This window comes from Amblyomma mixtum, chromosome 9 (assembly GCF_055824585.1).
Source record: "Amblyomma mixtum isolate Tamu chromosome 9, ASM5582458v1, whole genome shotgun sequence".
In the NCBI taxonomy this organism is placed as follows: Eukaryota; Metazoa; Arthropoda; class Arachnida; order Ixodida; family Ixodidae; genus Amblyomma; species Amblyomma mixtum.
The window spans coordinates 5418909-5431798 of NC_143020.1; the positions used below are offsets into that span (position 1 = coordinate 5418909).

Below are 12890 nucleotides of genomic sequence, written 5' to 3' on the forward strand. Positions count from 1 at the left end.
TTCCGATGTGCGCTCGACTCAGCACGCGGAAGATCACAGAGCAGAATAACAGCAGATGAAAATTCCAGGCACTGGAAATTTAATTTGGCGTATTCAAAGCACCTTAAGAAATAAGGCCTCTAAAGCTTACGCCGGAGAACATTTAAAGCGTCGTTAAATGATGCATTATTTTCACGCTCATAAATGGTCAAAATTGCATAGAGGGATCACTGGACGGTTGGTGTTGAAAGCAGGTAAGTTTTTGAAACCCCGTCAGGCGGCGGAAGAGCTCGTGACGTGAAATATATCTTTGAACAAACCATCATGGATATAACAAATTAGAGATGTCTCGAAAGATTAAAAAGCTAAATCAAGCTAAGCAGCATATATGAACAGGAAAGAGCAATTAAGATAATCATCAGATCTTAGAAATCTACAGTACGGTGGCCGCACATCTGCAAAGTAACCTGGTTAAGAGCCTATGCAAACAAGACAAAAATTAAACGGTAGAAAAGGCGGGTACTGAAACAGATCCAGCAATATAACCAGGCGGGTCTGTCCTTCACAACCACATATTCAGATAATTCTATGTCAATCATTCGGCCTAGTAATGTTCAGCAGTCACTGTAATCATCCACGGGGCACTGAAACGCTGTGGCAAAGTCAGTGTTGCCCCTGACAAGTTCGTTCACTACGGCTCTAGCCTCCGAAGCGATGCTGCAACGGTAGTAGGCGAAGCGGGCGTAGAAGAACTGGGCTTCGGACATCCGGTAGAGGCTCCAGGCGTCCTGCACTGTGTACCAGCCAGCTCTTGCATCCGCTGGTGTGACGGCCTCACCACGGGCTGTGCCAGCAGCCCCGACAATGGCAGCGATTTGCAGCCCCATTTTCAGCTCTACCACACGGTGGATGTTGTCGAGGTACTCGGCGCCTGAGGCTCTCAGCACGCATTCCCTGCATGAAAAGTATTGTCAAAAATAACCTCAAAATAGGAATGAGGGAACTTTTTTAATGCGAAATAATTAGATGGCTCACTTTCAAGGTCTTGTCCGCAAGATGCGGTAAAATGTGACGTCACGAGCTGAGGAGTCTCGTCATGAAAATGACGTTACACCTACATAATACTAGTTAGGTAACGGCAAGACTAATTAGTATGGTTACTGATGACATCATACAAGTGTGTCGTCCTGACAGGTCACGTGACAACGACGTAATGTGATGACACACCAGATCATGTGACAATGGCGTAATGTAACGACATACCTAGCCACGTGACAACTATGCAATGCGAGTTCATACCAGGTTCCCACTCAACCCCCTCGCCACCCCCTAACTCATAAAGGTCTAGATGACATCCCGGCGATGATCCGCAAGGGTGGCTTAGTGGTTGAAGTGGAGCTCCGGCGATTTTTCGATGTTCATCGGTAGAGATTAAATTTTAATCTCTATTCTTTATGGTAGTCTGATACCTTATGCAAAATTTCGCACCTGAAAGCAGCGTAGTTTTTTCGCAAGCGAATTTTGAAGACAAGCGCTCCTCGACGCGAGCGGCATCCATTGATCGAGGAACTTCTAGAGGCCACCCTGTACTGTGACGTCACTAGCGTGTCGGCGTATCAAGCTGGACGGGCGCGCGCTGGCGTTGGCAGTACAGGGAAAAACTGAAAATTGATTTTGAGGAAAATGACGCAGTAACGGACACCCGAACCGCGACGCAAGGGAGGAGTGAAAGAAGAAAGGAATTAAGAGGTGCTGTAGTGCAGGTCTGCAGAATTATTTCGAGAGAGAGAAAAACTTTATTGCACAAGGAATTCGGGGCACGCCCCAGGGTCCCCGCACGACCCCACTGCACTCAAATGTTTTATGTTCCTAAGGTCCATAACACTGGTAGCCGGGCCGGTTGCGATGGTCTGCACGGCCAGGTCCTCCGAGAGCAGCAGGGTCTCCCAGTCCTCCCAGGTCTTGAGGTTCTCTAGGTCCCACGGGGGAGGGTCCGCGGGCCAGAGGGAAAGGATGTGGAGAAAGAGGCGAAGGGTTCTGAGCATAGGGCGCATGCTGGAGTAGGGAAGGAGAGATGCTAGTGGGCTAGGGTAAGGGGTGAGGGAAGAGAGTGTGTCTGTAGTCTGCGCCAGAGGGTTGCTTGTTTGTTATTTAGGGAGGGGTGGGGTGGGGGGTAGAGCTGGCGTGAGACTCTATAGGCCTGCGTCAGCTCGCTGAATGAGTGCATGCGCTCCTTCGTGAATCCCCGATCCGAGGGCACCTGAGCCCGGTTTAATGAACCTCGGGCTAAATGGTTGGCGGCCTCGTTTCCAGGATTCCCGGAGTGCGCGGGCACCCATATCAGCTCCACTTGGCGAGGCGGGGGTGAATCGGGCGAGTCCAGTATGCCAAAAGCAGGGACATGGACTCGGCCTCGAGCAAAATTTAGAATCGCAGTTTTAGAATCACTTAAAATGTACCGGGCATCCGTGCGGGTGATAGCAAGTGCAATGGCGGCTTCCTCTGCAGCTTCTGGGGAGGTGTCTGGAGGGAGAGGTAGTGTGAGGAGGGCGGATAAAGAGGAGTCCACCACAGCTGCTGTCGCTTCATCACCCGTGCAGGAAGCGTCCACCCATACGGCGTCCGGCTCGGGGCCGTACGCTCGATGGAGTGCCTTCGCACGGGCTCTGCGGCGCTGCTCATGGTGGGACGGGTGCATATTCCTCGGGAGCGGCCTGATGAGGAGCTCCTGGCGAAGGGGTCGTGGGATGGTCAGGAGGGTTTTGGGTCGTTGGCCGGTGTTCTGATTCCGAGGGAGTCCAGGATATACCGACCTGTGGAGGTTTGTGTGAGCCTGATGTATTGGACCTGTCGGTGGGCCTACACCAGTTCCCCGATCGTGTTGTAGAGGCCCAGCCCTAGTAATCTGTCTGTGGGTGTGTTGAGGGGAATATGAAGTGGTACCTTGAATGCCTTGCGAATCAAAGCATCCAAAGCATTTATGACATGTTTGTATAGTTGTAAATATGGGGTAGTGTACAGCACACGGCTGAGGACAAAGGCGTGAATAAGGCGACATAGGTTGCGCTCCTTCATGCCTCTGTGATGTCCCAAAACCCTTCGGATGAGGTGCGATATCGCGCCTACAACCTGCTTGAGTTTCTTAAGGGTGGTGGTGTTTTTGCCATCGTTCTTGATGTGCAGGCCCAATACACGGAGGGTGCCAACCTCGGGTACCGGGTCACCATTTAGTTAAATGACAATGGGGGAGCGGGGCCAGCGGTGGTTCTTAGGACGGATGAGGAGCAGTTCGGACTTCTCTGGGGAGCAAGACAGTCCGATCGTACGTGCATAATTCTGGGTGAGTGTGGCTGCTTCCTCTAAGGTGTTCTCAACGCCGCCGTCACTGCCGTGGGTGGTCCACAGGGTGATATCGTCGGCATAAAAAGTGTGCTTCAGGTAGGGAATAGTTTCCAATTTTCGGGCGGGGGGGATGAGGGTAATGTTAAAGAGAAAGAGAGAAAGGACGGACCTTTGAGGGGTGCCGATACTCTGAAGCGTGTAGCAGGGGGAAGACAAAGGGCCGAGGTGTATCTCAGCTGTGCGGTCAGTGAGGAATGTTTGAATGTAGGCATACGTGCGCACACCCACATTCAATGGGGATAGGGCAGTCATGATGGCCTGATGTTCAATGCGATCAAAAGCTTTGGAGAGATCCAAAGCTAAGACTGCCTTCGTGTGACCTGGAAGAAGCGGGTCATAAATGTCGTGTGTGAGTTGCAGCATGGCGTCCTGTGCGGATAGATGGGGAAGGAATACCACCATGCTACGCGGGTAAAGATTTTTGTCCGCCATGTGACTTGTGAGTCTCGCTAACACAACATGCTCGAGGAGCTTCCCGGGGCATGAGGTTAGTGAAATCGGGCGAAGCGGTTTGTTGAGTTAGGGTATGAATATTACCTTCGCGTGGCGCCACGACTGCGGGAGGCTACCCTCCCTCCAGCACTGGTTGAAGTATTTCGTAATCTGGGTGATCGATCGGTCGTCCAGATTACGGAGCATGGAGTTTGTGATTTGGTCTGCACTAGGTGCGGAGTTGGCCCGGAGAATCAGGAGGGCCGCTCTGACTTCCGTCTACGTGATGTCGGTGTCGACTGTGGGATTTGCTTGTCCTGTGTAGTGGGGTAGAGGTGTGGAGGCGCCTGGAGAGGTGTACATGGTTTGAAGTGTGTCTAGGAGGGCTTCGGGATCGTCAATGTGTTCGTGTGTGAGGCATGTCGCGTGGTGTTTTGTTGCTGATTTGGTTTGTGTGGGTCAATGAGGTATCGGAGGAGTTGCCATGCGCGTTTGCTGGACAGGTTTCCTGCGATGCTGTCACATATCTGTCCCCAGTTGGACCGGCAGAGCTCCTCAGAGTGTTGTTGAATTTGTGTCTGCAGCGCGGCCAGCCGCTTTTTAAGTGCCTTTTAAAGTTTGTTGACTTTCCAGCGTTCCAGCAGGCTGTGATAAGCCTCCCAGAGGTGGGCTAGGCGTGTGTCGAGTGTAGGGGTTTCGGTTATAGTTTCAATGTGTCGAGTGTTGTGGTGAACGTCATGCGTGAGTGATTGCAGCCCCCATATGTCGATGTCGGCGATGTGAGTGTCTGGGAGGGCGGTGCGTACAGCGCCAAAGGCATCCCAGTTAATGAGTTTGTGTGTTGTATTTGCGTGACGGGGTGGTTTGTATGGGACAGTGATTTGTATAATGTAATGATCACTGCCCAGTGTATGTCGTGTCCTGTTCCAGGTAACGCCTTGGATGCCGCGGCTCAGCGTCAGGTCCGGACTAGTGTCCATGCTGACACTGTTGCCGATCCGCGTAGGCGTCTGAAACCTGTTGTGCACAGTGAGTTGGAGGTTCTGCAGGAGCAGCCAGAGCCTGCGACCTCGATGTGTCGTGGTTGTGTATCCCCAGTCAGTATGCTGACTGTTGAATTCGGAATTCCCCACCGATGAGCAGGGGATGTTTCCCTGCTCGATGATGTAGGTCTGGCAGAAGTGATTCTAGCGAGGCCATCGGCTGGGTTGGGGGGGTGATATATGTTTGCTATAAATATAGAAGGAAGTGAATGTGTGTGATGTATAAGTTCAGTGATCACGCAGGGCGTCTCAGACGTGATGTGATGAGTTTTTTAGGTGAGGCTGCGGTGGACGAGTGTGTACGCCCTGGGTGTGTTAGTGGTATCTGAATGTGTAGATGTGTAGCTGGGGAGGGTTGCCCGGTGTGCAGTCTCCTGGAGCAGAAGTATGCGGGGCGTGGGTGTGATGGTAGGAAGATGTTGTTGCAGATTGGCGCGCTTGGCCCGGAAGCCGCGGCAGTTCCGAGTTAAAATGGGGAAATAATTAGTGCTCCCTCCCGCCATATTGGATGTTGGGGGATTGAGGATGGTAGTAAGACGTGTGTCAATTGGTATGTGTTGTTCAGGAAAGGTGGCTTGTGCTTGCGGATGTAGGATGGGGGTAGTGGAGTGTGTTTGAAGCTGGGTGAAGCGATGGGTAAGATTATTTTCCAAGAGTTCCATCATCTTGGTAAGCATAGCGTCCATACGCTGCCCAAGTTTTTCGGTGAGGGTGGTGGCAAGTCGATTGAATTTGGCCTCGAGGCGGGCGTCTAGCTCTTTGAGTTTGTTGTCAAATTTGGCTTCTAGGGCTACTAATTTAGCGTCTATTTCTCGGGGCACGGGAGGGGGTGTGGCGTCTGAGGTGCGCTGCTTCTTTTCGGGAGGGGTGCTCGAAGTGTCTGTGGATGATGAAGTTGGGTTTATGAAGGGGGTGCGGGTTTAGGTGCCTGATGTGTTGTGTACGCCAGATGATGGGTCACGGCAACTTCTGATGTGCTGTGGGCTGCACAAATTCTTCATCTGTGACAACGGGCGTGATCTACCATAGGTTTCCTAGCGATAAGAACCTTCGCGACAGTTGGATTAGAGCTGTCCGCCGTTTCAACTGGTCTCCGCGGAATCATTCCCGCTTGTGCTCGGAGCATTTCGAGCCAGATTGCTATGAAGACAGCGTGTACCTCAGAGGGAGCTTTGGACTCGCTAAGGCTTCGTTCAACCGGCGCTTGAAGGCAGATTCTGTGCCAACGTTATTCAAGTACAACGCCCATCGCAGTGGCCAGCTAAACGAAGCGCGGCTGTCAGCTGCAGACACGAAAGACGCTGGTTCGATCCCGGTCGCGACGCTTGAATTTCTATGGAGGCGAAATTCTAGAGGCCCGTGTACTGTGCGATGTCAGTGGACGTTAAAGAACCCCAGGTGGTCGAATTTTCCGGAGCCCTTCACTACGGCGTCTCTCATAGCCTGAGTCGCTTTGGGACGTTAAACCCCGTAAACCTTAAACCAACCGCACTAAAGGAAACTTTGTACTAAGGTCGACAGTGCCGAACTGCAGTCGTGAGAAAAGAAAACACAGTAATGAAGAACGGGCTCGTTTTACTGCCAAAATTTATAGGACGAACAGTTTTTTAGTTTCACGGCTCATAAGCAACGGAGGCAATCTTAAGCGATTAAGGCTTACCTGTCACCACAGAAATGATAATCACGAGTTTCATGTCAAGCATGTACAAAGTTGTGGAGTACTGGTCACTGGCCAAGATCAATGAGGATGAAAAGTTTGAAGTTTCGGGAGCACTATGGCTCCCTTGTTTACTTGAATTGTTCACTTTAATTGTTACGATAGTGAACAAGTGAGCCGTAGTGCTCCCGGAACGTCAAAAAAATTCTCATCTTTATTTACCTTGTCCAATGACTAGCACTCCATCACCATGATACCTGACTAGACGGTATGCTGTCAAACCCCCAACTAAAGCATGTTAAAATCTACCAGAAGCGGTGCACCAGAGGCGTCTAAAAATACGTTCGCAGCGAAGACGCCTGCCTCCGACGCCGCTTACTCTGTGACCATTTTCACGACGCTAACCTGCAAGAAATGGAGCAAAACTTCACCTCGAACGTGATGGGAGCCGAAACAAAAACAGTCTGCTGCATGCAAGAACGCGTTACTGCAGGAGCGATCGCTTCCTTTCCGTATTAGCGTCACCTGTGTGATTGTAGAGCTGTCTTCGTTTCTCGTGACCAGTCCTTCCAGCTGACCAGTTTGAGCCACATCAAGGCGGCCATGCGACTCGCAATCACCGCAGCGTCGGCGAGCAGTGGGTCACTGGTACCGGAACTCAGCCACCCGTAGCTCAGCGATGACACGTACAGGCTGGTCTCATTCGCAAAGAACATACGGTCCGCCGTTCTGCTGTCGGGGTTGTCGCGAAACCAGGGCACGCCTCTCCGAACTGTCTCCTTTTTAGCGTCGAACTCGAAGTTCAAAGCCAAGAACAAGTTCCGGGGGAAGCCCTGGGAGGTCAGGTGGGGACGGCTGGCTTTCTGAAGACCAGGTCTCCAGGTAGCATGAGCGATATGTTGGTGACTACGGCCCGGAAGTGGTCTGTGTCGTTTCCGGCTGGCATCAGCCGCCGAAGTGGGTCATAGTCAATGAACCGTCGCCGTGTGGCTTCGAATATCTTGTGCAGCTGGCGGTCTTTAGCCGGAGTCGCGAGTGCCGCCACGTACGTTACGCGCCATAGGTGGTAGCTCCGGCGTACGTGTTTTTGACAAACGTCCTCGCTACGCATATCAGGTCAACTTAGCGTGTTGCCCTGTGTAATATAACGCATGGCTTGCAGAGTGACAAGCAGCATCAGGTACAACGACGCCAAAGGCTCATGGTCTGCGTCTATCAGAAGCCGAACGTCCGCAAAGAGGCCCGCTTTAGCTATGACAGATATTATTTTTGCACTGTCGACATCTATAAGGAACTCGAGCAATATGTTCTTGAATTGGGACGCTTCAAGATGTCCAAAAGCATCTCTAATCTCCTTCAAAGACACGGATGATCGTTTTGGCGAGGCAGCCGGAAATTTCTGTTCCCACTTCGAGACGTCCTCATTGGTATAATTAGTGCCAAAGTGCGAATTAAGGATGGAGAGAGTGACATCAGAGCAGGAAGCATCGCAGTGATGTTGGTGGTCACCGACACGAGGTGTATATCTAACGAACATGAGCCACGGTGTTTTGCCTGCTGAACTCAATACATCGAAGATGAATGGCAGGCCGTACCGCTTATTCACCACAAGGCCCAAACGAAGTAAGCTTGCGCCACTTGTTCGCGTGGTGGTGTTGGTGATTTCTAGCACGGCCGCCGCAACATCCCGGACTCGCTGGTGCTCCTGCCATATCTCTTTGATGCACGATGTGTAAAGGGTGTGAAGTGCGACTGCCGCCTGACTGCCGTAGTCCTGGGTGCCCTTGATGATGTCAGAGGTGATATCCAACTGCAAAAAATTGGCTTGGGTTCAATGTGGCTTGAAGCTAGTTACACGAGCGAAAGCTCTGTTAGAGATGGTCTACACTGTCTGAAATAAAATATCAAGATCAAGGTCAGGTACCTAATGGTCAGAGCAATATGATCTCGTGGTCGTACTAATTTAGCTCGGGGCATACCACGACGCAGTTAAGTTTCATTTGACCTTGTGATGCATTGAAGGTCAATGTCAATGTGGCGCCCACTGTCTCATATCCAAGGTCAAGCCCAAGGTCAAGGGTAAAGGTTAAGGTCCGGTACCCTGTGGTCACAGTCATATGATCACGGGGTCATATACTACCATAGCTTGGGCTATACCACCACGCAATTCGGTTTGACCTTGTGAGGCATTGAAGGTCACTGTCTGATCCGCATCGAAATCGTAAGTTGTATCACGAGGAGTAGGACTCTGGCTTTAAAATAGAATAGTGGCATAGAGCTAAGCGCCTCATAAATTATCTGTTAAGCAACTTACAAAGTTGCCTTGCAGGAACCCAAATCTCCCGAAACGCGGCCACTCAAGGACATATGTGTAACATCATTCCGTCATTCACTGAAGCAAAGGGCGTCTAGTGGAAATGAAGAACAGAATTGTTGATAGTAATTTTTGTGTGTCTTTTGTAGGTAGCCAGTACTAACGATATGACAAGCACGAGAAATGTTAAACCGAAGATAATGTTATTGTTAACCACATGTCTTAAGTAGAACAAGACGCCGCGTCTCGACACTAGACCGTTTCATGCCACAGCTGTCAAGCAGAGATGCCCCTGTTCATAGCCACTGGTTAGTCCGTTGATGATGCGTTGCGGTTGTGCAGGTTGTGGTTGATTGATATTCAACACGAACTACGCTGCCCAGTATTTCCGGGAAATTATCCGGGGTACTGCATGTCAAATATATAAACCTCCGCGTTCAATTGCTAGGAAATGAAAATATTGGTTGGTTGGTTTATGGGGTTTAAACGTCCCAAACCGACTCAGGATATCAGAGACGCCGCAGTGAATGTCTGCGGAAATTTCGACCACCTGGGGTTCTTTAACGTGCTCTGTCATTGCACCTACTCGGTTAGAAAAGTGGGCGCTAGTTACGATTGGTCAAATGAGGTCATGTGACCGTAGTGCTTTGTGACCAGAAACATACAACTGTTATATACTTTCCTCTTGAGGGATAATCGTAGCCTGCCGTTCATTATCTGAAAATACCTCCGCAATCCACTCGATCCGAAACCCATTCTTACTCTCCTGGTTATTTCATCTCCGGATTCCGGACCTGCGGTAACTACTTGCCCTATGTAGTACATATATTCCCTCATCACTGCCAACGATTCTCTGCCTGTGTTATATAAGTTGGGTTCTCTTCCGACACTGTTGAACATCAGTTTTCCTGATATTCCCGAAAGACGCTTGTTAGATCCCGGCCGCGGTGGTAGAATTTCAATGGAGGCAAAATTCTAGAGGCCCGTGTACTGTGCGATGTCAGTTCACGTTAAAGAACCCCGTGCGGTCGAAATATCCGGAGCCCTTCACTACGGCGTCCCTCATAGCCTGAGTGGCTTTGGGACGTTAAACCCGCATAAACCAAACCAAACAAAGCCAATTTTCTTTATATTAAATTTTGGACCTAATGTTCTGCTTTGCGTGTTTGGGTCTTTGATCATACTTTGCACTTTGTCCCTTGCGGTACCTAAAAAGGTAATATCAGCGAATCATCGATTTACAAGTTAATCTCAATTTAATTTTATTGCCTACTCTTTCCAATCCAGATCATGAATACTTCGTGTGAACTCATGGTGAAGAGTACCGGAGAGATCGTGTCTCCCTGCCTGACATCCTTCTTGATTAAGATCTGATTTCTTTTTCAAAGAAGAGCTATGGTGTCTGTGCAGCCGCTGGAGATATTTTTCAGTACTTTTACGCATGCCTCTTCTATGCTCCGGCTCCGCAATTACTGCATGATAGCTGTAATTTAGATTGGGTCAACTGCTTTCTAGTAATCAATGAAAGCTAAATATAGCGATTGGTTACATTCTGCGCATCTCTCTGATCTATTTGATAATGTGAATATGGGGTCTTGTGGGGTAGCCTTCGAGACTGGAAACCTGGTTCTTTGGTTGTTCCGTTCGCGATTACGTCAGTGAATACCTTGTAGGCAACGAAGAGTCCGAAATAGTCGATTGTGTAATAAAGGCAGTTCCGGCGCCTTCCGGTTTTTAGAAATTAAGAAAATTGATATAGATTGCATTCAGCAGGTAAACAAGATTGTATACTTTGCTACTGCGACCATCAAAAGTTACAGCTCTTTTTCGCCATCGTGCTCTTCGTAGAAAATCTCGAGGTGTAAAATTGTTGGAAATTTTCCTACCCGTACTAAGCAAGCGAACTTTCATTATTGAGCATACGCGTCGTAGTTATGCGAAACGGTACGGCTTTTTGAATGGTCAACAATTTCTCGGCAAATTTTTGAGCAACACGGATTTTGTTTTTTTCTTGTGGGTTTACATCAGGGACATGGTTACGGCTCTCAAAATCCGAGAAGCTAAAGTTCTAGAGTGCCGACCAGTTGCTGAATTTGATATCGCTCACACCGGGCGGCTCTCCACAAGGCTTTCTTGTGCGACCACGTGAGCAGTGGAATATTTTTGTGGCGTCAAAATTCTCCAAAAAGGAGCGCATCCATGAGGTATGCAAATTGTTTGCAAATCAATAGCAGTTAGAATTATTGGCTGCACACTGGATTCAAAGCCATGTTTGTGTGCGATGTGAGTGCACGTTAAAGAGCCGCCCCTTGTGGTCGATATTTCCGGAGCCCTCCACTACGGTGTCTCTCATAGCCTTAGTCGCTTTGGGACGTTAAACCGCATAAACCATACCAAACCAAAGCCATATTTGAAAATTGCCGCACCATAGCTGCCGCTGCGGTAGCTCAGTGGTTAGAGTGCTCGGCTACTCAGCCGGAGTACCCGGGTTTGAACCAGACCGTGGAGGCCGCGTTTTGATGGAGGCGAAACGCAAAATACGCCCGTGTGCTGTGCGTTGTCAGTGAATGGTAAAGGTCTCCAGGTGGTCGAGATAATTCCGGAGCCCTCCACTATGACACCTCTATCATCTTTTCTTCTTTCACTCTCGTCTTTGTCCCTTCATTACGGCGCGGTTCGAATGTCCACCGAGATATGTCAGACAGTTACTGCGCCATTTCTTTTCCTGAAAAACAAATTTTTCACCATAAATCCGAAACAGTTTGTGCTATCTTCGCTTCCGATACTTGCAAAAAGAAAAACTTTTGCAATTAGAACACCACAGCAGCCACTTCCAAATGCCCGTGGAAGGGCAGAAAATTGCAGCATATTTCTTAAGCAGGCATTACTCCTGGAAGAAACGCTGTAAGCCAGCAGGATACGACTGCAAAACAGAAAACCTGCCGTGCCTAGTGCTTCCGGCATCCCATTTTTCTGGTTTGGTTTATGGTTTATGGGGGTCTAACGGCGCAGAGCGATTAAGGCTATGAAGGATGCCGTAGTGAAGGGCTCCGGACATTACGACCACCTGGGGTTCTTTAACGTGCTATGACATCGCACAGTACACAGGCCTCTAGAATTGCGCCTCCACCGAAACTGGACTGCCACGGCTGGGATCGAACCCGCGTTTTTCGGGTCAGCAGCAGAGCACCATAAGCACTGAGCCATTTTCTCTTTTCGTGTTGCGCTTTTTTTTCCTTTTCCTAGTGCACCCTCGCGGAAACTAGAAGTGTAGTCACCATGCGCAAGCGGCTCACCAGCAAGTCGCGTGCCACGTCACGCTGGACGAATCCTGCCTCGAGGGCGTTCTTGCAGATGTACGCGAAGAAATCTGTGCACGGCTGCTGGTTGGCGTCGATGGCGGCGAACAGCGTGGCTGCCTCGCTGGGGCAGCAGAACTTCGTCCCAGTGGCACTCGTGTTAACCCTATTGGCAGCCCAGTGAACAGCGAGCCAGGCCAGCGCGGTGGTGGCGGTGGCCACCGCGGCCCCACATGCGCCGCTCAGGCAGACGCTTGCCGATCGTAACTCCTTACTTCGCAAGATGGAAGTCCGAGTTGCGGGGCGACCGGTGCCAGTTGGCGAAAGTAGGTCTTCTCTCGTCGGCCGAGCTTCCATCGTAGCCGCCTTCTTCATCTTCGTCTAGAAGGAGTCCTCGAGGAGCGCGTGCCGCTGTAAGCGTCCAGCGCCCTCCTGTGGAAGTGTTGTCTGCTATAGGACTCGTGCTCCCGCGGCAGCTGCGCTTCTGTAATTTTGAAGGTCGGCTAAGAAAAAAAAAACAGCTTCTCTTAGCCCTCTTATTTGTCGCACGAAAGAAAGAACGACCGATTTAATTCACAGTTTTTACAGCACTTTTAGATAACTTCCGCTAAACTTGCGCTCTTTGAGTGGAACCTTCGGGCGTCCATATTAGTACAGTGTTTTGAAACCCGAAATTTCCTTCCAGATTCTCCTAATCTCCAAGGGATCTGTGTAGACCAGATTGTGCTAGCAGTGAAAAATTTGACTTTTGTAGTAACGGCCGA

At 50.0% G+C, this 12890-nt stretch overlaps 1 pseudogene; it reads right to left on the reverse strand.

Annotated features, from left to right (window-relative positions):
- Nucleotides 1-593: 593 nt before the first annotated feature.
- On the reverse strand, nucleotides 594-12501 carry LOC149328153 (uncharacterized; annotated as a pseudogene).
- Nucleotides 12502-12890: the final 389 nt, after the last annotated feature.